The following is a 23,463-nucleotide window of genomic DNA, read 5'->3' as shown; positions in this document are numbered from 1 at the left end:
TGCAGCAGCGTCACATGGATAACCCACATTAATAAATGTCGAAGTCAGGTGTTAAAAGGCCCTCATAGGGTCCAACTGCCGAAAACAAAAATAGCAGAGCCAATCAAAAAGAATCCTTATGGCTTCACACAGGCTCACACAGTCTGACACAAAGGCTGGGCACGCAAGCTGGAGGGTGAGGAACACCCGACAGCTTAGGGAGCTGCCGTAGTCCGTCTCTCCCCCCTCGCCCTCCAGCCGGCCTTAAATATGGGCGAGTAAACAAGTGTAAATGTGAGGATAGGTGAATGGCTACCACAATTAATGGTGCCTCAGCATACAGCAAGCAGCGGACAGCGTACCTTATAAAAAGTCCATAGACAGGAGGCGGAAGGTAACTGTATGCTTTTGTCTCGGACAGCAAATAGCGGAAACAGGCTGCTCCCAGGTCCCTGCGCACAAATGACACAAAGGACACCAATGACTCTGCGGATACTCATCCCTATCACTGGTGACTGCGCGACCTACTCAAAAGCCCTCAATTTACTGTGTTATTCAGTGAGGGTGGCGCATCATGGACTTTGCTTAAATGAAGAAAAAACAGAGTTTCTTATCCTAGGCTCCTGCCTTAGTTTTACTAAGTTAGATCCTGCCTTCAAATCATTTATCATTGATGGCAATACTATTAAGATATCCAATGATACAAAAACTCTAGGTATGTATCTTGATTCTACCTTATCCTTCACAAGACAAACCAATGCTGTGGTCTCGGCCTTAGCCTACACACGCAAACTTATCACTGCATGCAGACCCTTCCTCACTGCTGCTAACTGCATCATCCTGGCCAGAACTCCTCATATGGCTAAAATCGACTACTGCAACGCCATCTACCTTGGGACTAGCCAAAGAAATATTAACAAGCTGCAAGTAACGCAGAACAATGCTATTAGAGCTGCTCTTAACATTCCCAGGAAATCTCACATCTCCGACACCAGGCACAGCTTACACTGGCTCCCTGCTGCTCACAGAATATCCCTCAAAACCCCTGCACTCACCCATAACTGTCAGTCTGATATGGCCCCTGCCTACCTAGCCAGCCGTTTCACCCCCCACTCCTCATCCCACCAAATGAGATCGGCCAAGTCCACACCTTATCAACACCCACATTTAAGAGACAAAAAGCAAGTGGATCCAGCTTCCCAGTCCTCGCTGCCAAATTATAGAATACACTTCCCAACTCTCTCAGAGCTAAAACATCCTACCACTCTTTCAAGAGTAAGGCTAAAATGTGGCTCATTGCTCAAGACCAGGCTCCCACATTCACCTAACTTGTATCTCCATCTATATTGTACTGCATAGGTTATGTAGCCTACTGTAATTTGATGTAATATACGTACAACTTCTGTTATTTATCATCGTAATTGCTTGTAACTTATCCTTACCTAGGCTGCACTATATGTAATTCTTCTACCTTTATGACCGTATTCCTGTTTTACCTGTACATTTAAGCATGTATTTAGGGAGGCTTTCGCCACCTTGTAATATTTGTACTGCTTGTCTGTTGTAACCATGTACTTTGAAGAAATGCGCCCAGATGCCATTGGGCCAGGTGCGCAATATAAATAAAATAAAATAAATACAAATACAAATACAAAAGATTGAATACCTCTGAGGAGGTGCAGCTGGTAGTGGAACTTTTTGGATATGTCTGAGATGTGGAAAGGTAAGGAGAGAGTGAAGTCGAAAATTACCCCCAGATTTTTTGCCTCACTAGCAGGTGGGCGGGCGTGCAGGGTCAAGGGAGGCTGGCCAGTGAGAAATTAGGAAAGTGGATGCAGGGGTGCCTATAAGGATGATCTCTGTTTTACTGGCATTGGGACAGAGATTGTTTGCAGCACACCAGGACAGAATTGCGGACAGACCGTCCAGGATGAGTGAGGAGGAGGAAGAAGCCAAGGATAGCCTGAAAAAAAGAGCTCTGTGTGAAAGTTAGAGGTGAAGGTAGGGATCCTATGAGCCAGAGGGGCCATGTAGACATTGAAGAAACAAGGGGATAGGTTAGATCCCTGGGGGACAACACAAGTAGAGAGAGTGATAGAGGAGAGAAAGGACCCAAGTTCCACCTGGGAAGGACAGTCAGAGAGAAAGGAGGCAAGCCACGCCAGGGCCAGATCTATGATGCCCAAGGTATCACAGCGATGGGAGATCAGGATGTTATGGTTTACCATGTTGAAGGCAGAAGAGAGATCAAGAAGAATGAGATCAGAAGGAGAGTTAGAGTCAAGATTTTAAAGCAGATCTTCACTGGTGTTCAGAAGAGCAGTTTCTGTGCCTCTGGATGCTCTAAAGCCAGATTGATGGTCATCGAGACAACCAACAGATTCATTGTGGAGGTAAGCTGAGAGATAGTTAATTTCTCCAGGAGTTTGCCCAGGAAAGGAGTTATACAGATCAGGTGATAGTTTGCAGGGATAGAAGGTCCAGCAGAGATTTTTCAACTTTATGTAACTAGTGGCAAACAGCATACCATGCATGATATTAGCATACACTATATACGAATGAGTAGACTTATTGTCGCGATTTGTTACATAGACATTGGCACTTCACATTAATGTGTCTTCATAGTATATCAAACCCATTATGCTGAATAATAACCAATAGTCTGCATTAGTATCCAGGTTCGGGGTCTAGTTTTGGTTCGTCTTTTCCATATATGTGCGAAATGGGACCCATATGTCTTTTGGCCTTGACACTGTGATTATAGTTTGCACATATCCCTCCTCATTTTCGTTCACTTGTGCCATTTCTTTGAGTCATTTATTAAGTGTCGGGAGTTCTTTCTCTTTCCATTTCAGCAGGATGCACTTTATGGCAATGATACATCCTATATTGAATAGTCTCCGGGTTCTTACGTTGGCTTTACCAATATCTCCCAGTAAGTATTTTAGCGGGTTGAGCACAGGTGGGATTGCCACCATGTCAGATATTGTTTGTGCAATTTGTTTCCAGAAATCGGGGATTGCACCGCATTTTCAGAACATGTGGATCATATCAGCCTCTTCGGTGTTACATTTTGGGCAGGTTTGCATACATTGTGGGTTGAATCTGGTGATGTGTCTGGGGATATGGAGAAGTCTATGTAGGACCTTGCATTGGAACAACCGTAGTCTTGAACTGAGCGATACTTCCTTGGTGAGGGTGCACATCTTCTGCCATCTTACTTCGTCTATTATAGATCCTGCATCTCTCTCCAATTGTTCTCTAAGTTTAGGTTGTAATGGGATTTTGTTTTGAATTTTGGAATACAAAAGGAGACCTTTCCTATTATTGTTGTGTATTACCAATTCCATACATTCGTTTGTTTCAGGTTCATTCAGGTATGACGGCCATAGTCGCTTCACTGCATCTCTCATACAATAATATTGTAGTATCTTGTTTAGGGTTATTGCCCAATTTATCCTTGAATTTGCTTATGGTGATAAATCTGCCTTCAGGAAAGAGATCTCCTAGGTCTAATGTTCTGAATGGATCCCATGTGGTCTGGAGGTCAGCGTCCAATGTGGAGGGAAGATCCGGGGTGTCCCATAGAGGGATGCTCCTACTGTATTGTTTTGTGATGTTAAGTCTTGATATTATGCTTCTCCAGGCGTCTAGTGTAGTGCGCAGCTGGTCGAACGGACAGGGGCCAATCTTGCGTGAGCATGTCAGTGTAGTTTTAATGTTGTATGACACTGCTGAGTGTTTTTTTATTTCCACATGTGAGTATTTAATTTCAGGTACATACCACATACAGTGCTGCCAAGAAATAGAGCTCGAAGTCAGGGGCAGCGAGTCCCCACGATGATAAGGTTCTATAAGTGATTCCCATTTCCGTCAAGCAGTGTTACCACCTCACACAAACCTCACTGCCAAGCGACAGAGTGTGTCAAAGAACTGCCACCCTGGCCATATCGGGATAATATTGAAAAAATACAGTAGTTTCGGTGTGACAATCATTTTCAGGACTGCTATTCGGCCAATTAACGGTATGGGGCGTTTACTCCATAAAGTGAGCTTATGCTCCAGTACGGTTAGGTAATCTGCGTGATTTTGTTTGTATAGAAGTTTGTGTGACCTCGCCACCTGTACCCCTAGGTATTTAACCTTTGTGCCAATGAATTTCATGCCATGTATGTGAGTGGGTTCTGTGGTTTTGTCATTTCGGGAAAACAGCTCAGATTTCGGGTGTTTATTTTATACCCAGAATGTAGGGTAAAGCCATCGATCTCCACCAATATAGGTGACATGTTCTTCTCAGGGTGCTTCATATATATTAGGGTGTCATCGACATATAGCAAAATGATTTCGGGGGGGTCCCTGAATATGTATTCCCTTATGTCTGTGGGACTCCTGGATCCTACTTGCACGGGGTTCTATCGTTAATGCAAACAGGATCTGTGAAAAGGGACACCCCTGTCTGGTCCCTCTGGAAAGTCTGATGTTTTCCGAATACTTCTGATTAGTGCAGACTTTGGCCCCTCGGTCAGTGTACAGTAGTTTTATGAATTTACTGAACTCCTCTCCCATCCCCATACATTTCAAGACTGAATAAAAAAGTTCCATGATATGGAATCAAATGCTTTTTCCGCATCCAATATCATTGCAGCTGTCGGGAGATCTAGGTTTATTTGTGCCATAGTTATGAATAATAGTCTCAAGTTTAGAGCTGTTGGTCTTCCAGGTATAAATCCAGACTGGTCAGGGTGTACCAGATCCGGCATGTGTGGCATCAATCTATTGGCGAGTGTCCTGGCAAAAAATGTTCATATCCGAGTTTATCAGAGATGAAAGTCGGTATAAGGCCATTTCATTTGTGGGTTTCACAGGTTTAGCGAGCACCATAATTACAGCCTCAGTGAGGGAGATCGGTAGTTTCCCAGTGTCACATGCCTCCTCCCATACCTTAAGGAGCTTGGGGGCTAGGATATCTTTATAAGTCATATACAGCCCAATACCTATGCCATCTGGGCCTGGGGCTTTACTTGATGATAGGGAGGTTATGGCATGATCGGTCTAATTTTGCACTGGTGGCACCCTCAAGCATGGACAGTTTGGTCTGTGATAAGTATTGGTGGACTTCATCTATGGTAACAGTGTCTTCATTAGAGTAAAGTGATTGATAGTAGTCTTTGAACATTTTGTTTATTTCTTCATGTTTGATAATAGTTTGCCCATCAGGCTTGGTGATTCCACTAATATGTTGTGTCTCCCGCTCACCCTTAATTATCCCAGCAATCAAACGCCTGGGCTGGTCTGCCTCACCATATAACCTCGTCTGCACTTTCATGAAGCGGTTCTCTCGAATGGCCAACTCACAGAACTTTTGTCTGTTGCCCTTAATTAATCCCAGTAGGGCCCTGTCGTTTGTATCCTGAGATTTCTTTCTGTCTCTTTTAGTTCTGCTCTGGTGGTTTTTAAAATACCAGTTGTGGCGCTAATCATTGTTCCTCTAAGCCACACTTTGAACGTCTCCCAGACAGTGGATACTCTGGGGACAGAGTTCTCGTTTTCAGAGAAGAATGCTTCAATATCTATCCTTAGCGTTTCTACTAGGGAGTCATGAAGTAGTGCAGACGGGGGCATTCTTCGTGGGGGTCTAGTCATGGCTGGGGCATCTTGCAGTATTTTGAGTACTATAGGCGAGTGGTCGGATCATGTACGTGGAAGGATCGTAGTTTTGCACATTCCATTTGTCCAAGTGTCAGATATCAGCCAAAAGTCTATCCGGGATTGGGCATCATGCACTGTGGAGTAGAATGTATATTCCCTGGAGGTTGGGTGTTCTGATCTTCAAATGTCTATTAGGCTGCATTGTGACATGATCTCATTTATTGTATGTGCTGTTTTGGTCACGTTTCTTTGTATGGTGCTTGATCTGTCCATATCTAGATGCAAGATTGCATTAAAGTCGCTACCCCATATAATAGGAGCGTCCGAAGTGTTACCTATCAAAGTGGCTATTTTTGCATAGAAAGTCAGGTTGTCAGGGTTGGGGCCGTACTTATTTACGAGGAGTACTGGCCTGTTGTCGATGGTGCCGTGTAACAGTACGTATCTAACTTCAGGGTCTATATTTGCAGTGCCTATCTTGAAGTTGATATTTTTATGTATGAGTGTTATCCCTCTTGCTTGCGAAGAGTAATTGGTGTGGTATCTGTTCTTACCCCATCTGCACACCATCTGTTTGTGTGTCATTTCCAGGGAATGGGTTTCCTGGAGCATCACAATGCTAGGTGCGTGATGTTCTAGATACGCCCAGATCTTCCTTGTTTTAATAGGGTTGTTTAGACCTCTCACATTCCAGGAGATCAACTTGAGTTGGCGGGAAGCCATGTTGCAGTGGTTGTTACATTATTCTTCTGGTGTAGAAGTCTGGAACGGATTGCATGCTCATTGCCACAACTTTTGTAAACTTTACATCCCACACTTTAAGGGCTGGTTACTGCCCAAACTTTTTGCGTGCATATTTCGCGTGAACTCTCCCAACCTTACCCACCCCTCTCCCCACCCGCACCATCTGCCCAAACATGATGATGTGCCCATTTCAAACTTTTGGATAAACCCTGGGGGGTCATGTCGTCAGCGTTGCCTTCCTATCCGCTCAACGTAGCGTGGGGATGCATAGTTTCTCCGTCTATCGCCATTGCCGTGGGATGTCAGAGCTTCTAGGTAGCTTTGTTAGGGCTTCGTCTTCATCAGTCATTTTCATCTAAGTCTTCTTCCCCATTGTTGCGTGGTATATTGGCACCCGGAAGTGGTTGCCTTGGAGGTATAGGTATGTTCGCCTCAACATAAAACATTGCTTGAGAGGGGTCATCAAAGAATTGGGCCTTCCCCTCATGTTGAATTCTCAGTTTTACTGGGAACATCAATGAGTATGGGATCTTACAGGCTCATAGGAGTCGCTTCACATTATCATAAGATCTCCTATGTGTTTGTAAGCCCAATGTGAAATCAGGGATGAAATATGGATTCTACTGGATTCAAATTGCAGTGTGCCTTTTTCTCTGGCAAGTCGAAGCACCAAGTGCCTGTCACTGTAATTTAGCATTCTAGCAATAATTGTCCTCACAGAGGCTCCAGGGCGTGGGGAAGGGCTGAGTTTTCGATGTGCTCTTTCAACCAGGGATTGTGGTGAGCACCTGGAGCGGTCAAAAAGTGATTTAAGAGGTTTCCTCATGAAGAGTTCCATGGCTCCCTTTGTTGCTGCCTCAGAGATCCCAACCACACCTATATTATTCCACCGGACCTCGATTCCAGATCCTCACACTTAGTCACCATTTTCTTGAGTTCCGTTTGGATGGAATTCAATGTACGGTCATGGCATGCAATGTTGTCTTCGTTAGTGCTAATGCGCCTTTCAGCCTCATTGATGCGGCCACTCGGGTTTGGGGGCCTCCAGGAGGTGAAGGTCTTGGATCCGTGAACGAGTCCATCGTGCCTTTCTTTTTATTGGCCGCTTTGGTCATGATGGAGTCCTGATGTGTCAATCTTTGGTATGGTTTGCATGTGTTTCTTTTCGTGTATTTTGTAGCATGCTCGGGGGCGGAGCAGTAGTAGCTCAGAACTGTATGTCAGAGCTTTACAGTTTGGGTCTATTGATGGTTTTATTATGTTTCAGGCTTAATCAGTGGCTTCAATGAGGCATTTCCTTGGCCTTGCTGTGATGTGGCTCTATTATGCGGTAGGAGAAGGCTTCTCACCTGGTTCGTGGCTCGGTACATGCAAGGTTGTCCACACTGTGCCGCTGCACTGCAGTTGCTCATTCAAAGGACTTGGTAGAGCTGCATTATTTATAGAATGGAATGGGCATGCAGCACAGTGCACCGTCTGCAGCCTCCCGTGTTGTTAGGCGATGTGGGTTTTAACCTAGTGGCGGGGGGTCAGGCTGATTTTCTCCTGGGGCCCTGTCTTGTTGTTTTCCATCCACTCAAGGGTTAGAGGTGTGTATACTGGATTGTGCCAGGGGTGCCAGTCACCAGTTGGGTTTATGACTGATCATGCTGGTTAGGACAGGCATAGGAGTGGCACTGGTATATTGTCTATAACCTGTGTAGTTTCCTAGAGCATAGCGCTTGGATACTGCAGTGGTGAATAAGAGTACAATTCTTACCTCGTCCTCATCTCGTGGCCTGCCAGCTCAGGCTCCCCTCCACAAGGACAATGCTCATGTTATCTCCGGCAGCGCAGGTATCTGATGCTCTATCCAGTACAGCAGAGGGGACTCCTGAAATGGTTAGGAAGAGTCAGCACGGCGTAGATGAAAGGGCAGGAGTGCCCATGAGTCATGTTGCAGCTGAAATTGGCTGCGTTGGTGCTCAGTCCGTCTGTAGTTTCTAACCAGGGAGCTGGCTGGTATCCATTGGATCTCTTGTAGTTTCCTGGTTTCGCATAGCTTTGGCATGGGCAGCTTTGTTGCAGCGCCCATGCACTGCAGGTTTCTGGATTGTCCCAATATCACCTCTGATACTCGACTGTTTCAGTGGCAATGCCAAGTGTTGCGGGAAGAAGTTGCTACACACTTCGTAGAAGTCTGTGGCAGTCGGGGTAATATGTGCCACAATGGAATCACCCCGCTCTCGGCTATGCTATGCTCGCCTTTTCTAAAGTGGGCTGGTTGTCTATTATCAGCTGCCGCAGGTTCTGTGCCAGCATCAGCCTGCGGCCCCCCCACCAATCAGTGCTATGTTAGGCCGCCGGGGAGCCGGGCAGCTGGCGAGGAGTCCTCAGCATAGTATCGGTGTACCAGTTGCTCTACTGAAGTACAGACGGATCTGTATAAGTACTGCCGTCTATTGTGGTGGCCTCAGGTTGCGGGTTGCTGACCACCCCAAACAGGCTCCCCACTCAGTTCGAGGTGAGCCACATCCAGTGCTGGGTTAGGGCGCACACTGTCCGTATAAGTGGATAGAGATCAGGGGGACCCCCACGAGTTTTCAGGCATATGTCTTCTGGTAGGTCGCGTTCCGCCTATGGATTGATTCCCCTACAGCTGTTCATCAGCTGGAGGTGCTCCCCCAGCATCCTCAGATGTAGGATCGGGGGTAGGAGATGTCACCGCCGGTCAGTTGAGATTCAGCTTGTACTAGATGGTGTGTCTCTTATACGCCGGATGAGCTGCCGGATCGGGCCGCTTATGGGTCGCCAGTTTACAGCCCGGTACTAGGCTGTGAGTCGGACCCTGCTGGGTTTCCAATACTGGATGCTACTTGGCCGGTGTGAGCACCGCCAGGTCTGGATATTTGTCTTGTCAGAGGTCATGTAGCTAGTGGCCCTACCCCGAGCAGGCTGCGCAAACCACACCCTTTCAGCTCCTTTCGATCCCAGTGCTGCACAAGTCAGGCACAGATCTCAGTTCCCCCATAAGCCGGTCCAATTGTTCTGTCGAATATCTTTGTAGCTGTTGCGACCCGTGTCATGGGGGTCTGGCATGAGTTGCTTGGGGTTATAGTCTTGGACCTCCAAGAGAATGGACGCATCCAGTAGACTTTCAGCAAGATATAATGGTGTCAGGATGTATCCCCAGTACTGAGCTTCACAGCTAGGTGGCTATTGCTGTGGTTGCTCAACAGTGCCCCGCAGTAGAGGGTTTTTTAAGCAGAGGGTGCAGAAGAGAGTGCATGAGAGAAGCAGGGAAAACTCCAGTGGCAAAAGAGAGGTTGCAGAGGTCCGCCAAGGCTGGAGTAAGAGAATCAATGTTGTCCTTGATGGTTATAGGAGGGTATGGGTCAACCTGCTCGGAGGAGGCTTACATGGACTGGACTTGTCTAGAGACCTCCTCAGGTGTGATGGGGATAGGGAGGGGAGAAGAGGAGGGGGGCAAAGAGATGTGGGTGCAAGCAAAGGTTCGGGGAGAGATAGGACAGGATGTTCTGTGTTTTTGTAGTGAAATGTGCATCCAGGGCCAAGCAACGGGCTTGGGTGGGTGCAGTAGAGGAAGAGGCTGCAGTAGGATTGGCCAGTCCCGTGCAGACTTTGAAGAGTTCAAGGGAGTCAGCCACAGGTGTAGAAGGAGGAGAGTAGGTGGAGGCAAAGGCAGCCAGTGTCACTCTTTTCATGGGTCGGATGATCTTCAAGGCAGGAGGCAGTGAAGGATGTGCCAGTGCAAGCGGAGAAGGGAGCTTTATGTGGGAAGAGAGAAGAGATGGATAATTCCAGGAGAGTGAAGTAGTGAGAGGGATAGAGAGAGGGATGCTTGTAGAGATAAGAGCATCTAAGGTCTTGCCAGCGGTGTGCATCGGGCCAGAAGGAAGAATGGAGAGAGAAAGACAGTTGCATAGGTTAGAAAGGACCTGAAGAGTCAGGAGAATCAAGATGGATGTTAAGATACCCCAGTAAGAGGAGTTGGGAGGAGGAGGAAAGGAGAGAAGAGGCCAAGTGAGTCCATTCAGAGAGGAAGAGGGTGGACTGGCCCGGCGGCCGATAGAAGGTGGACAGTGTAAGAGAGGAGACAGGAGAGAGAGAGCCTGCAGACCAGACATTCAAAGGCAGAGTAGACCTGAGTGGGAATGGTGGAAACAGGGATCCACTTAGTAAAGATCAGGGCTACTCCCCTCCTGGGTTGTTAGGACTGGGCACAGAGAAACTTGTGACAGAGCTGTCCTTGAACCATGTCTCAGTAATGGCTAGGACATCAAGATCCAGCAGGTGGTAGATATCAGAGTAGGGCTTGACAGGAGAGCGAGGGGGAACCAGAGTGGCGGAGGCTGACAAGGTTGTTGGAGCGGTGCGTGTAGCCTGTGCAGTTGCAAGTAACAAGGGAGCAGTTGTGAAAGAGGCGGTGAGGTTGGTAGGAGGCAAGGTAGCCAAGGCTGGCATAGCTGGCAAGGGAGCTCAGGTGGCCATAGAAACAGATGGCAAGGGAGCCAGTTAGGAGGAAAGTGGAAAGTTAATAAGTCAAGGAAGAAGCCTGTCAAAAATTAAGAGGTTGGGTTGAGGCCCTTGTACTATGAGGGTGCCATTTCGATAGATATTTATTATGACCCTGGAGGTGGAAGCAGGAGGCTAGAAGGACCTCCCAGTGGGTGCCACCATTAATGTGTGAGGAAGAGTAAGGAGAGAGCAGAGTGACCATATATATATATATAGAGTCCATAGGTCAGGAGAAGGAACTACAAAGAGGATCTCGATGAGAAGCACTGATGTAGGTGTTAGCGATAGGCAGGCCTGGGTTGAAGCCCAGTCTGTCCTTCTTGAGTTTCTTCCTGCCAGACTTAACGAGAGGAGAAGGATAGGAAATAGAGAAGCAGTTAGAGAAGAAAGGATAGATAGAAAGCGCCATAGTGAGGGGCACAGAGCGTGATACACTTAATCCAGGAAGAGAAGCTGAGGTACATGAGAGAAAATAGGCAAGAAGGGAGCAGGCGCTCAAGGAGACACAACAGGACTGGAAAGAAACAGTGGAACTGAAGTGACTTCTCAATTCAGCTCTGATAGACAGGGAATAACGTAACTCCCGTCTGCAGTCTAAAAAAGGCCTTTAAACATTGTAAAATGTTCAGAGAACAACAAAGAATGCTAGTAGCAGTTGTGTAAGGGCAATGTCCCAACTTGAGAGTTGGTTGTGTGGGTGAAAATTTGATTTCAAGATGTCTGGACACGTAATCACACTGCATGGGCGTTATCACGTGATGACATTTCCAGCTGTCTGTGATCGTGTCATGGAATTCGTGAACATTAACTCATCCTGGTGACATCACACATTTGCACGTTGATGTTCACAAACTAATAAAAAATTGATCATGTGGTTGCAGACAGGTTCATTGATCCCAAATGTGGGCGCATGTAGTGACATCACTCAGATGCACTATCGAGACCGTGACTGAATGGTGAAGTTCACAAACTAATTAAATGTGCATCAATGGCTACGCAGACATGGCGGCCAGTTCACAGATGTCAGGCACCTATGTGACTTCACTATTATATGGGGTTGCTGACAGGGACATGTATACAGTCCTCAGACTTCAAAATGGCATTTAAAAAGACTTAATAGTTTGAAACATATTTACAATTATATGCTTCATAATAGGTAGGCAGAATCAATATAAGGAACAAAAACAGGGGAATTTGGGAGTGGAATCTGTTCATGATTGGGTGAATTAGGGATAGAAATCTCATCAAGCCGTTGATCTGTAATGTCCTCTCTGAAAGATTGTGGTGATTGTTGGGGGAAAGGGTCAATGGTATACAGGTAGGGAAATGAAAAATCAGAATTCCTAATCACAATATTTTTAACATATGTCCACAGTTCAGCAATTTGATGTTTCATTTGATTTGAATTAATACACAATTGGTTAATTTGCTTGTCTAGATTTTTAATATAGCTTCAGAATGTTGATCTTTTTTTCCCTCAGGATGTAGCTGGGGTTGTTCTTCTTGTTCTTGACTGTGAAGTGGAAAACATTCTTAATACAATGAGTGTAATAGTTTATATAAAAGTAACAGAATGATATTTTTTTCTAGAAAAAATATAATAATTTACCATTAGTAGGTTATTCTTGTACATCAATATCTTCTTTGGGGACGTATAACTCTAACCATTCTAGAGGGATTGCCATTTCTATTGCAGGGTATAATGTTTATGCTTAGTTATATATCATTTTAACAAATGTATCACTACTACATGCTGCATGTTTGTAAATTGAATGAAAAGATATTCTTTACTTACTAATTTTTGTAATTATCTTCATTACTATAACACATGTTGTGCTTCAGTGCCTCTTAGTTCCTGAAATAGATTGTTTATACAGGGTACAAAGTTTTCTTCAATATTTTGTACAATTCATACAATCCATAATATGGTGCAATCTTTTTGAAAACAGTATTTAGTTTTCCAAAGGTATAATGGATGTAAAACATAGTTAAAGATAGATAGCACAAAGGGAGGAACCCTCTTTTTTGTTTAAGGGGGGCTTGACTCAAGAGGGCAAGTTACATATAGAGAGAGAAGAGAAGAGTCAACGGGTATCCTTGTTCAACCATGCATTGGAGATAGGTATGAAAGGCAGCAGGCTAGGTTTAACAAATACTAGCTGAGGGTGGTCACAGAATAACCTGGAGAGTTCAAGGAGAAACTTTAATTAAATTAAAAAATTGGACACACATCTAAAAATGTAGGCCCAAATACACAAGATTGGACCTTAAAGAACATGTAATCCCAGGAGGGCAACAAAGTCAAATATTTGCACTCCACATTAAAGTGAGGGTTAATAGCATAGATATTTGTGAAGATTCATATACTACTTTTGATTAGTAGTATGCTATTATTGTCGACACATAAATAGGTTGATGTTTCTGGTTCGGGATCTTAGTGGCCTTCGAAAAATGCTAAGAGATAGCAGATGTGCAGAAGGGTCCGAACTGTCATCGGGATGTGGTCACTGGCGGACCAAGCGATGTGAAAACCTAAGGAGACAGATGACATGATCTGTATCAGGGGTGGGTGACCGCACAGTATAAATAAGTCTTTAGGAGTTGCAGATCAAAGGCCTACCTTTGTAATGTCGGTGGGAGAATTTGAAATGAATAGATTCAGCCTGTTCTTAATACTGGCAGAGATAGGTTGGATCCCTGTATGTAGGACATCTACAGAAAACGGGGGGGGGGTACCATAAGGTTACCTGTATGTCTAACGTTGATTCGTCAATTGCAGTAGCACAGTGAATACGAACGTACCTGGGACAGTTATTTTGACAAGGTCCACCAAAGGCGGCTGGAGTTGCCACGGTTCAATGGAGTTCCAGGATCATCTAGATAGTGGAAATGATGTATATCTTAGACATGGGAAATTATCTACTGGGGCAAAATTCACTAGTTCAGCAAATTTCCTAGTGCTCAAGGTGAAGAAATGATTTAGAAGCTATTTCGACCACTCTTCGACAACTTGGACGCCATCGGCATAGCCTAAACCAACTATGCCGATGACACCCAAGACCTCCTCCCCCTCTCAGGCAACTACGTTCAAGACTCCAAAACCCTCAACATGGTTTATTACACTATCCTGCCAGGATGGCAGACAACTGCCTAAATGGGGACAAAACCGAAATCTTGCTGGTGGCCCCCCGCCCGCTGGCATTACTCAAAAAACGTAGTGACCAATATGTATCCTTCAACATAGACAACATCCAAATACTTGTCTCCACCTCAGTCAAGACCCTCAGAGTTTGCCTTGATGCCACACTTTTCATGTCTCTTCAGTTTAACTCCATAGCATCCTTGGCAGCGTATGCTACCAAACTACTTAACACAGCCAAACCATTCCTCTCCACCAACATCTGCCTCACCATTGCCAGGGCAATTATAGGCTCAAAACCTGATTACTTCAATGACCTCTATGCCGACTATCGGCCAAAAACCTCCAGAAGCTGCAAGTTGTTCAAAACAATGCACTACAGGCCACCCTCAACATACCCATAAGGGAACCCATCTCCGGAGCGAGGAGAGCAGCCAACTGGCTACCCATCAAAGAGCACATCCTATTCAAAACCCTGGTCATCACCCACAAATGCCTCTCAAACACTACGCCCCTCCATCTTTCCAAAACATTCACATATGCATGCTCCTCTAGACCCATAGGAACCCACTATGCCCACTGCCTCAGGCAACTCAAAATCAAAATATAGTCTATAGGTGCCCCTCTTCGAGAACGAACATGGCCCATTGACCTGTTCTTTGGGAAGGTACCCACTCAAGAGTCTGCAGCCACAATTTAGCTCAGTGTACCTTTCAAAGATGGGAAATATCCATTTGCATATCATTCTTTGTCCCGCCCACATGGGCAGGCCAGCACCAAAATGCTATGGCAATTTCCTTCTGACCAAGAGTACCAAAAGCAACCCCATATATGTGCTTTAGACTCGTTGGGCCTCATCAGTGAGGTGTAGCTGTGCCTCTCTGAGCACAGTGAGCAAGGGGTCTACATCTGGATAACCCTAGGAAACTTTAGGGTGACTAAACCTAAGTCCCTTTAACATACAAAATAAAATCCATAAGCGCCCCTCTTCGAGAACAAACATGGCCCATTGACCTGTTCTTTGGGAAGGGACCCACTCGAGAGTCTGCAGCCACACTTTAGCTCACTGTACCTCTCACAGATGGGAAGTTTCCATTTACATATCAGTCTTTGTCCAGCCCACATGGGCATTCGAGCACCGAAATGCTATGGCAATTCCCTTCTGACCAAGAGTACCAACAGCAGCCCCATACCACCAAATCAGGCCTGCCACAGCAGGTGAGGTAAGCTTCCCATTCATTGCCGTATAACAATGGAACTCCCTGCCACCTAGCCTCAGAGTAGAACCTTCCCACTGTGCATTCCGGAAAGCCTTTAAAAAAACGATTTATCTAAACATGCACCAAATAACTGTATAGTCTCTACCCATACCGAACTTGACTGCATACTGTAACTATGTATAAATGTACTTAAACCCTACATACTGTAACCATGTATAAATGTACTTAAATCCTACTGCATATTCTTACCATGTATAAATCTACTCAACAAACCACTGTAACGGCACTGCGATGTCTTCAGACTGCTTGTGCACTTTATAAATGAAATAAATAAATACATTAAATAAATACAAGGAAACTCTAGAAAGGGAGAAACAAATACAATGCTGAAAAAATGAGACTACGGTATAACAATTGTGTTCTCTGTCTGTGGCCTTCTTATTGTTCTGTTTGGGTTGCTAGTGTTTCACATTCACACCGTTCTAAAGAATATAGTCTGTCCTCTGGCAACATCAATGCAAAAGGTGAAGGGGCTGTATGTCTTATTTCACCTTTAATATTGGGATTGCTCTTGCTTTGTAGAAGTGTGAGGGATGAGTAGGCAGTGAAGCCACTACTCATTCTTGTTCTCCTACATAGCAGAAGTAATTTCACCACATTACCTCACTCCCTTATTTTTAGACCTTGTACTCTTCTTCACCCACTCACCCTCAGACTTCTCACACTAACTCCCAACACACATTGCACAGTGCGTCAACCTTTAAACCTCACACACAGATGTCCACACCCTCCCGGTTGCATACTACCTTATGCATTCATGCTCAGACCTCACACAGTACATCAACCATTGAACCTCAGATCCTACATACTGCTTATGCATTCAACCCTCAGACCTTGAATACCTCATCAGGATTATACTTGACTTTGTGACCTCACATACTGACTCTTAGCCCTCACTCACTGACTCACGCATTTACTGTCACACCTCATTGACCCTCTGACCTTGCAATTACACTCAAAACTTGCACAGCACCTCACTCAAATTCCCTCATACTTCAATACTATTGCAGACACTAGCTCACTAAAATTGACCCTCAGATCCTGCACACGCCTCATATTCAACTCCCCACTGTCCTCAAGGTACTGTGCACTCTTTTATAGTACATCACATTAGTAACCAAGATAGTCAACAATATCAGAGCATTGAGTAGGCTGCTGGTTCATGACCCGGCCCTGTCACTCAGATGCTCTGCCCATCTCTAGTTTTCTCATGCCTTCCAAGCCTCCGCTTATGGGCTGTATGCTAGCTCCAGGTAGACAGCATTGAATAAGCTGTTGGTCACTTGACCAGGCCCTACCACTCAGTTGCTCCACCCACCTCTAGTTATTTTCGCTCCTTCCAATCCTCTTCTTAAGGGCTGTATGCCAGCTCCGGCCAGACAACATTGAGTATGCTGCTGGTTGCGTGACCAGGCAATGCCACTCGGTTGCTCTGCCACCTCCACTTTTCACGCCTTCCAAGCCTCTACATAAGGACTGTAGGCCAGCTCCAGACAGATAGCATTGAGTAGGCTGCTTGTCAAGTTATGGGCCCTGCCACACAGTTGCTCCACCCACCTCCAGTTTTTTCTCCTGTGGCCCAGACCCAGGCAGACAGCATTGAGTAGGCTACTGTCCAAATGACCATGTCCTGCCCATCTCCAGTTTTAACACCTTCCAAGGCTCTACCTAAGGAATGGAGGCCAGCTCCAGGCAGACAGCATTGAGTATGCTGCTGGTCCATGACCAAGACCTGCAACTCAGTTGCCTCACCCACCTCCAGTGTTTTCACCTTGGCCCAGCTCTAGACAGACAGCATTGAGCATTGTGTAGGCTTCTGGTCACATGATGAGGCACTGCCACTCAGTTGCTTCACCCACCTTTAGTTTTCGCACCTTCCAAGTAACTACTTAAGGACTACAGGACAGCTCCGGACAGACAGCAGTTACTGGTCACATGAACAGGGACTGCCACTCAGTTGCTCCACCCACCACCTATTTAATCAGTCCTCCTTAGGCATCCTCATCACCTGCATCCTCAGCAAGGACGTGTGCCATTTGGTCCTGATAGGGGAAAGAGACTGACCTACTGTCCTGCATTTCACCTGCAAACTAATAGTTACTCAAATCAAATGAGCTTTATTTTCAGCACGCACTAGTCCCTAAAAGCATACATTTTCATAACATTTTCATAACATATCATATTAAATCAAGTTAATACACTAAACATATATTTATTACATGTCTAGGATCAATTAAGAATTTCTTATAGTAACATACTTTTAAAATGCATTGGATAATTTAAAACAGTAAGACTTCAAATCCAATTTCATCATTACATCTGCTAAAATATTATCAATTCAATTGCACTCAACAAGTACAGAAGCCCTAAACATGTTTCAATTAGTTACGTAATCTAAAAAAGGGAGTGTGAACGTGCAGCCCTACAATCAGTAACAGTTGATTCAAAATACCGGAGGATTTGCAAATAGATCAAATGTCTTCTACAATGCCTCAGCATAACTTCCCTTTACATAGCCATCCCAGATTCATATATCCTGCCACACATATCACTGAGTTAGGGCTAACAGTACTTTTACAAAATTCCAAACCATCCCTAAGTGACCAGATTCTTTTCCTCTTCAGCAAAGGTTTCAGGTGCCTTACTCTCACCGATTTCAACAATTCACACACAAATAAAAAGTGCACCTAAATATTCGCCTAAATAGAATAAAGGACACAAACCATTCCCACCTCGATTCCATGATCTGATAAGGTAGCAATCTTTAATGACCCTAGCCTAAAGCTAAGGAATAGATCATGCATATAGGATGGCCTCAAGTTACCAAAGTAAGCTTCTTGTCCAAAATCCACGTTGCATGTGTAACAATCAGGACCTAAACATTTCTGTTGCTTGAATCAGTTTTGCCCAGCTGTGAATAATTGCTATTTCCTTTAGCCTGGATTTGACGTCGCTAACAAATCGTATGTGTATCCTCCTAAAGCACTGGTTTATTTAACCTGTACAAAAGGTTATTCACAGGAACTAATACCACCCACTGCAACCAAAACATGTTGCATAGCATCTCGATACTTCTCAAGTCCGTTGGTGCTCCATAGCCTTATCCAGTATAATACTGTATTCAGGGCAGCCTGCTCACTGATCAGTTCCAAATCAAGCTCCAAGTGCATCAGGGACCTGAAGGACTTGATTGAGATGCTTATTTTCCACTCTTTCTAGACCTATTGTATTCCCATATCCCCACAGTTCTGCACCATAAAGACTTGCCGGTAATGCCTGCTTTCAATAGAATGCTTAGGCTGGGGCAATTGCACATCTGCCATGTGTTGCCATGAACAATTCTGTGTGCCCCAGAGTTTTTTCCCCAAGTGTTTACAAGCATGTTCTAGGTGAGCAGCCCATAGACCATTCTCGTGGAATCTAATTCCTAGATAGTCAAAGAATGGAACTTGCTTTAGACTTTTCCCCTCTACCACCAGTGTCGGAATGGCCCCCTGGCCTTTCGGCCTGTGGCCGGGCCAAAATTGTCCCTGGGGAGTGGGGGCCTGTTTCTGGCCATGCCTGGGCCGGTTTGGAAAAAAAAATTGAAAGGAAAAATATTTTTTTTTCCACTTTTTTTTTTTCTTTTTCAAAAAGCCTTTCATCCTTCTTAGGTTGATAAATGAGTACCAACACAGGTTGGGTAATATTGTATGCATATTTGTTCTATAAAAAAGAGCTTAAGCGTAAGTGCTATACAATAACATATCATTTGGCCTTGGACGTCTGCTTGGAGTCACAGTAATTCAGTGTACTTAGGTACAATGCTATTTGATGCCACTTCCTGTTTTGTCAAGGGGTGAAAGGTCGTGTTTCATCGCTTCCCGGATGTCACTTTGGGTTGGGGGACAAATGACATCACTACCGGTGATGTCATCAGAGGTCGAGGGTCGTGAGGTGATGGGTGGGCACTTTTTTTTGGATGACCGGGCCTATTTCTTGTCCCAGTCCGACCCTGTCTACCACTATATCAAGATTGAAATGCTTGCAATACCGGAGCCAAAAATACAGGATCTTTGTTTTATCGATATTCATTCTAAGATTGAGTGCTTCACATTTACTGTCATCTGCATACAGGAGCTCTGATATTTGCCCACATCCATTCTACGGCTGTCCAGACACTCTTGGATCAGAGAGACAATGAACAAAGGGACAAGGACACAACCCTGTTTTATGCCCCTAAATACTTTGAAAGTGTCAGTCACTTGCCCAGCCATGCCATATCTCTCTATTGCTTCATTGATGCAATACAATACCTGGATTACCGAGACGAAATGACAATGTACATTCCTTTTCTTTAACACTTGCCAAACAATCTCACATGAATCTCCTGGGAAAATCCATCAAAAGTGGTCTTGAGGCCCCCAAAAATAGGATATAGTTTCATTCCAGGTTCGCGGACCATTTAATCTAACCAATGGTCAGAGAGATGTCCTCCTTTATCAAGGATACCACACAGATCATAAATGAAGTAGAAGGGAGACCATTCAACCCAGCCGAAGAAATTATGATATGTCTTGATTGTGGTATCATTGTATACTAACATACCACAGAGGGCTTCACTTGATGTTTTGGAAGAAAGACTACTCATGGGGAACAGAAACACCGAAACCCTAGCCTCGTTCATTCCCTGGTGCGCGGAAGTAGCACTAATGGAAAATTATTTCCATTTTAATGGATGCTACTATAAACAGACACAGGGGGCTATGGGGGCGACACTAGCCCCGAGCATCGCAAACCTCTATGTGGAGGCCTTCGAAATAAGTACGATCTATGGTGACAACAACCCCTTCAGAGAAAAGATCCAGGTCTGGAAGAGGTACATAGACGATATTTTACTAATTTGGAAGGGCGATGAGAGTGAAGCTATCTTGTTCTTCAAATGGCTGAATGAGCAAAATCAACATCTAAAGTTCACTGAAAATTACAGCAGATAGGAAGTGAATTTCCTGGACATTACAGTAAAAGTTGACATCAACAAAGGAGAACTTTTCGTGAAACCATATAAAAGCCTACTGACCGCAATGCATTATTGCATTATACTAGCTTCCACCCTAACCATACGCGGGACAACTTGCCTTTTGGGCAGTTTTTACGGCTTAAAAAAAAAAAGCACAAACAGAGAAGATTATATGGAAGGGGCCAACAAATTGAGAACAAATCTACAAGAAAGAGGCTATCCTAAAAAACGGATAAACCGAGCTATGAAGAGGGCTGACAATAACCATCGGGAAGCGATACTTGAACAACAACCGGTGTCTAAAAAAGAAAAAAAGAATGAAAAATTGGTCTTTGTCAACACGTACAGTAATCTGTCAAATCGGATTAGAAAAATCATATACCGAAACTGGACGATTATGGAAAAAGGAAAAAGCCCATTGGAAAAACCACTAATAGCCTTCAGAAGAAGCAAGACCGTGAAGGATCAAATAATGCGCAATGATATCACAAAGCAATATAAAATCCAACCAACACTTACAGAGAGCTGGGGAATGAGAGCACCGGAGGGACATGTGTCTTGCGGCAGCTGTACGTGCTGCCCACAAACAAAGAAATCAACCCAAATAGATTTAGGCCTTAGGAGCGATTGGAAACAGAAAACATTAACGAATTGCAACTCCAAATTTGTTGTTTACATGATGTGGTGCCCCTGTAAAAAATCTATATAGGGAAGACTGAAAGAAAAAGAAAAACCAGGATAACGGAGCATAAGAGTTGCATAAGGAACAGAATTAATTCCGCACCAATGGTAGGGCACTTCATAGAAATGATCCATAAGGCAGAAGAATTAAAGTGGTCTGTGGTGTATCAGGTAAAGGAGAGTAATGATACGAACATCGATAGGAGGACGGGTCTCAATGAACGAATGGAGTGATACCTCATGGACCAATGGGAATGGATGCTACATGGTCCTTTACACAGAGATGCACACTAAATGGAAGTTATAATGTATATAACACAGAAATGTACACATATGTAGAAAGTATCTGTCCTAAAAGCAACCGATGAGAAAATACAAATGCAATGGGAATGGATGCCGGATGTCGCTTTACACAGATAGGTGCACTAAATGGAAGTTGCAATCTATACAACACAGAAACGTGCACACATGTGGAAAGTATCCGTCCAAAAAACAAACAATGATAAAATGCTAATAGAACTAATTCGTTTTCCTCCCCTGGTGGATACAATATGAGAATATGGGGAGAGGACATGGACAAACGCTGAATTTGAACATTGCAGGATTAAGAAATAAGAGCCTTACGAGCGATGCAGGATCGGCGGTAACAGAGATACACAATACGGATTAACAAAGGCAGAAAAAAGGACCTTCTTTTCCGAGACGATGACGCAAAGGCATCCGATTGGATGAAGGGGAGCGCGCCTACCAACAGGAATGTACAAAAGAATAAGGAAATGGCCACAATTCAGAAAGAGGAACCAGCTGGATGCGGACGGGCCCCTTCGATTGAGAAAGAAGAGATGGCAGAGCTCGGCAGAGACGAGGGAACGCCGGCAGTGACGCGCGAGATAGAGGGACCCAGCCATGAAGATGAAAGGTAAGAAAAATAGCGGGGGTAATTTATTTATTTATTTTATTTATTTTAGTATTTGTAGAGCGCACTACAGCCCAGAGGCAACAAGGCGCTATAAGGAGATTTAAAGAAGGCTTGCTTGAGGGTTACAATAAGCGGCCCCAGAAGGTATACTTAGGTAGATTCAGTTACATGGTTACAGGCGATATACAGTCCAATTACATAGTTACAGCAGGTATACAGTGAAAGTTACAGTTAGTTACTCATATTCTTTTCTAGGTAGCACGAGGCATAACAGAGAGTGTGCTAGGTGATATAGTGGAGGTGCAGACCTAGACTGACGGGCTCTTTTAGACAAAGAGCTGGGTTTTTAAGGCCTTGCGGAAGGCTGTGTGAGAATCAATTGATCTCATCTGAGCTGGGAGGTTGTTCCATAGGGTCGCCGCCATAGAGGGGAAGCTGATGCCTCCTGCCCGTACTCTGCGCTTGTGTGGGACAGTGATGCGGTTAGCATAGGCTACTCTAGACTGTCTGGTGACTGTTTGTCTGGTAATCCTCTGTGTCAGATAAGGGGTGGCCTGATCGTGCAGACATTTATGTGTAAGGGCCAAAGTTTTGAAGACCACCCTTTCCTTGATGGGGAGCCAGTGTACCTGCCTCCTGATCCCTGAGATGTGTTCCTTGCGTGAGGTGCCAGTAGCAGCTCTTAAGGCATTATTTTGTGCAAGAGAGATTGGTGAGGTTTTTTTGGGAGATTCCAATGAACAACACATTACAGTAGTCCAGTCTGGAGCCGATGATGGCTCTGGCAATTGAGATGCAGTTTTGTTGAGATAGGAAGGGCCTGATGGCATTGATGAGTTTGGAGTGATATGATGCGGAGGAGACGACGGCATTGATCTGTCTTTCTATGGTGAGGCTGGGTTCTAAATATACACCCAGTGTTTTGATGGTTTGGGAGACTCTGATGGGAATATTATCCACGGTGAAAAATTGATAGTGTCAAGTTTGCCCAGTGTAGATTTGGAGCCAACAAGCAGGAGTTCAGTCTTATCACTGTTTAGACAGAGCCAGTTCTCTGCCATCCATGATTGGATGATGGCATAGATCCTGTTGAGTGTGTCCAGGTCTGTGGTGTAGTCACCTGACAGGGGGATGAGGACCTGTGTGTCATCTGCATAGTTTGTATATGAGATGCCCAAGGAGTCCAAAATCCTGAAGAGAGGCCTCGTGAAGAGATTGTAGAGTGTGGGGCCTATGCAGGAGCATTGTGGGACTCCGCATTTGATGGAGCTGAGCGTAGCGTTAGCGGAGTCAGAGAAAACCTTCATTACCCTCTCTTGAAGGAACGAGGAGATCCAATCGCATGCTTTGGTTGGGAAGTGGGCTGAGTTTGTGAGATGGTGGCATAGCGTTTTGTGTTCGACCAGATCGAAGGCCGCAGAAAGGTAAAGGAGCAGGAGGAGAGCTGCTTTGCCCGCATCTCTTAGGTCACCTATTTGATTTTTTAGGTCAAGTAGTGCCGTCTCGGTACCATGTCGAGGGCGGAAGCCCGACTGGCGTAGGCCAAGGCGGTGGT

Source organism: Ambystoma mexicanum, chromosome 8, assembly GCF_040938575.1.
Source record: "Ambystoma mexicanum isolate Mex_15411 chromosome 8, UKY_AmexF1_1, whole genome shotgun sequence".
Lineage (NCBI taxonomy): Eukaryota > Metazoa > Chordata > Amphibia > Caudata > Ambystomatidae > Ambystoma > Ambystoma mexicanum.
Note: the sequence above shows the minus strand (reverse complement) of the source record.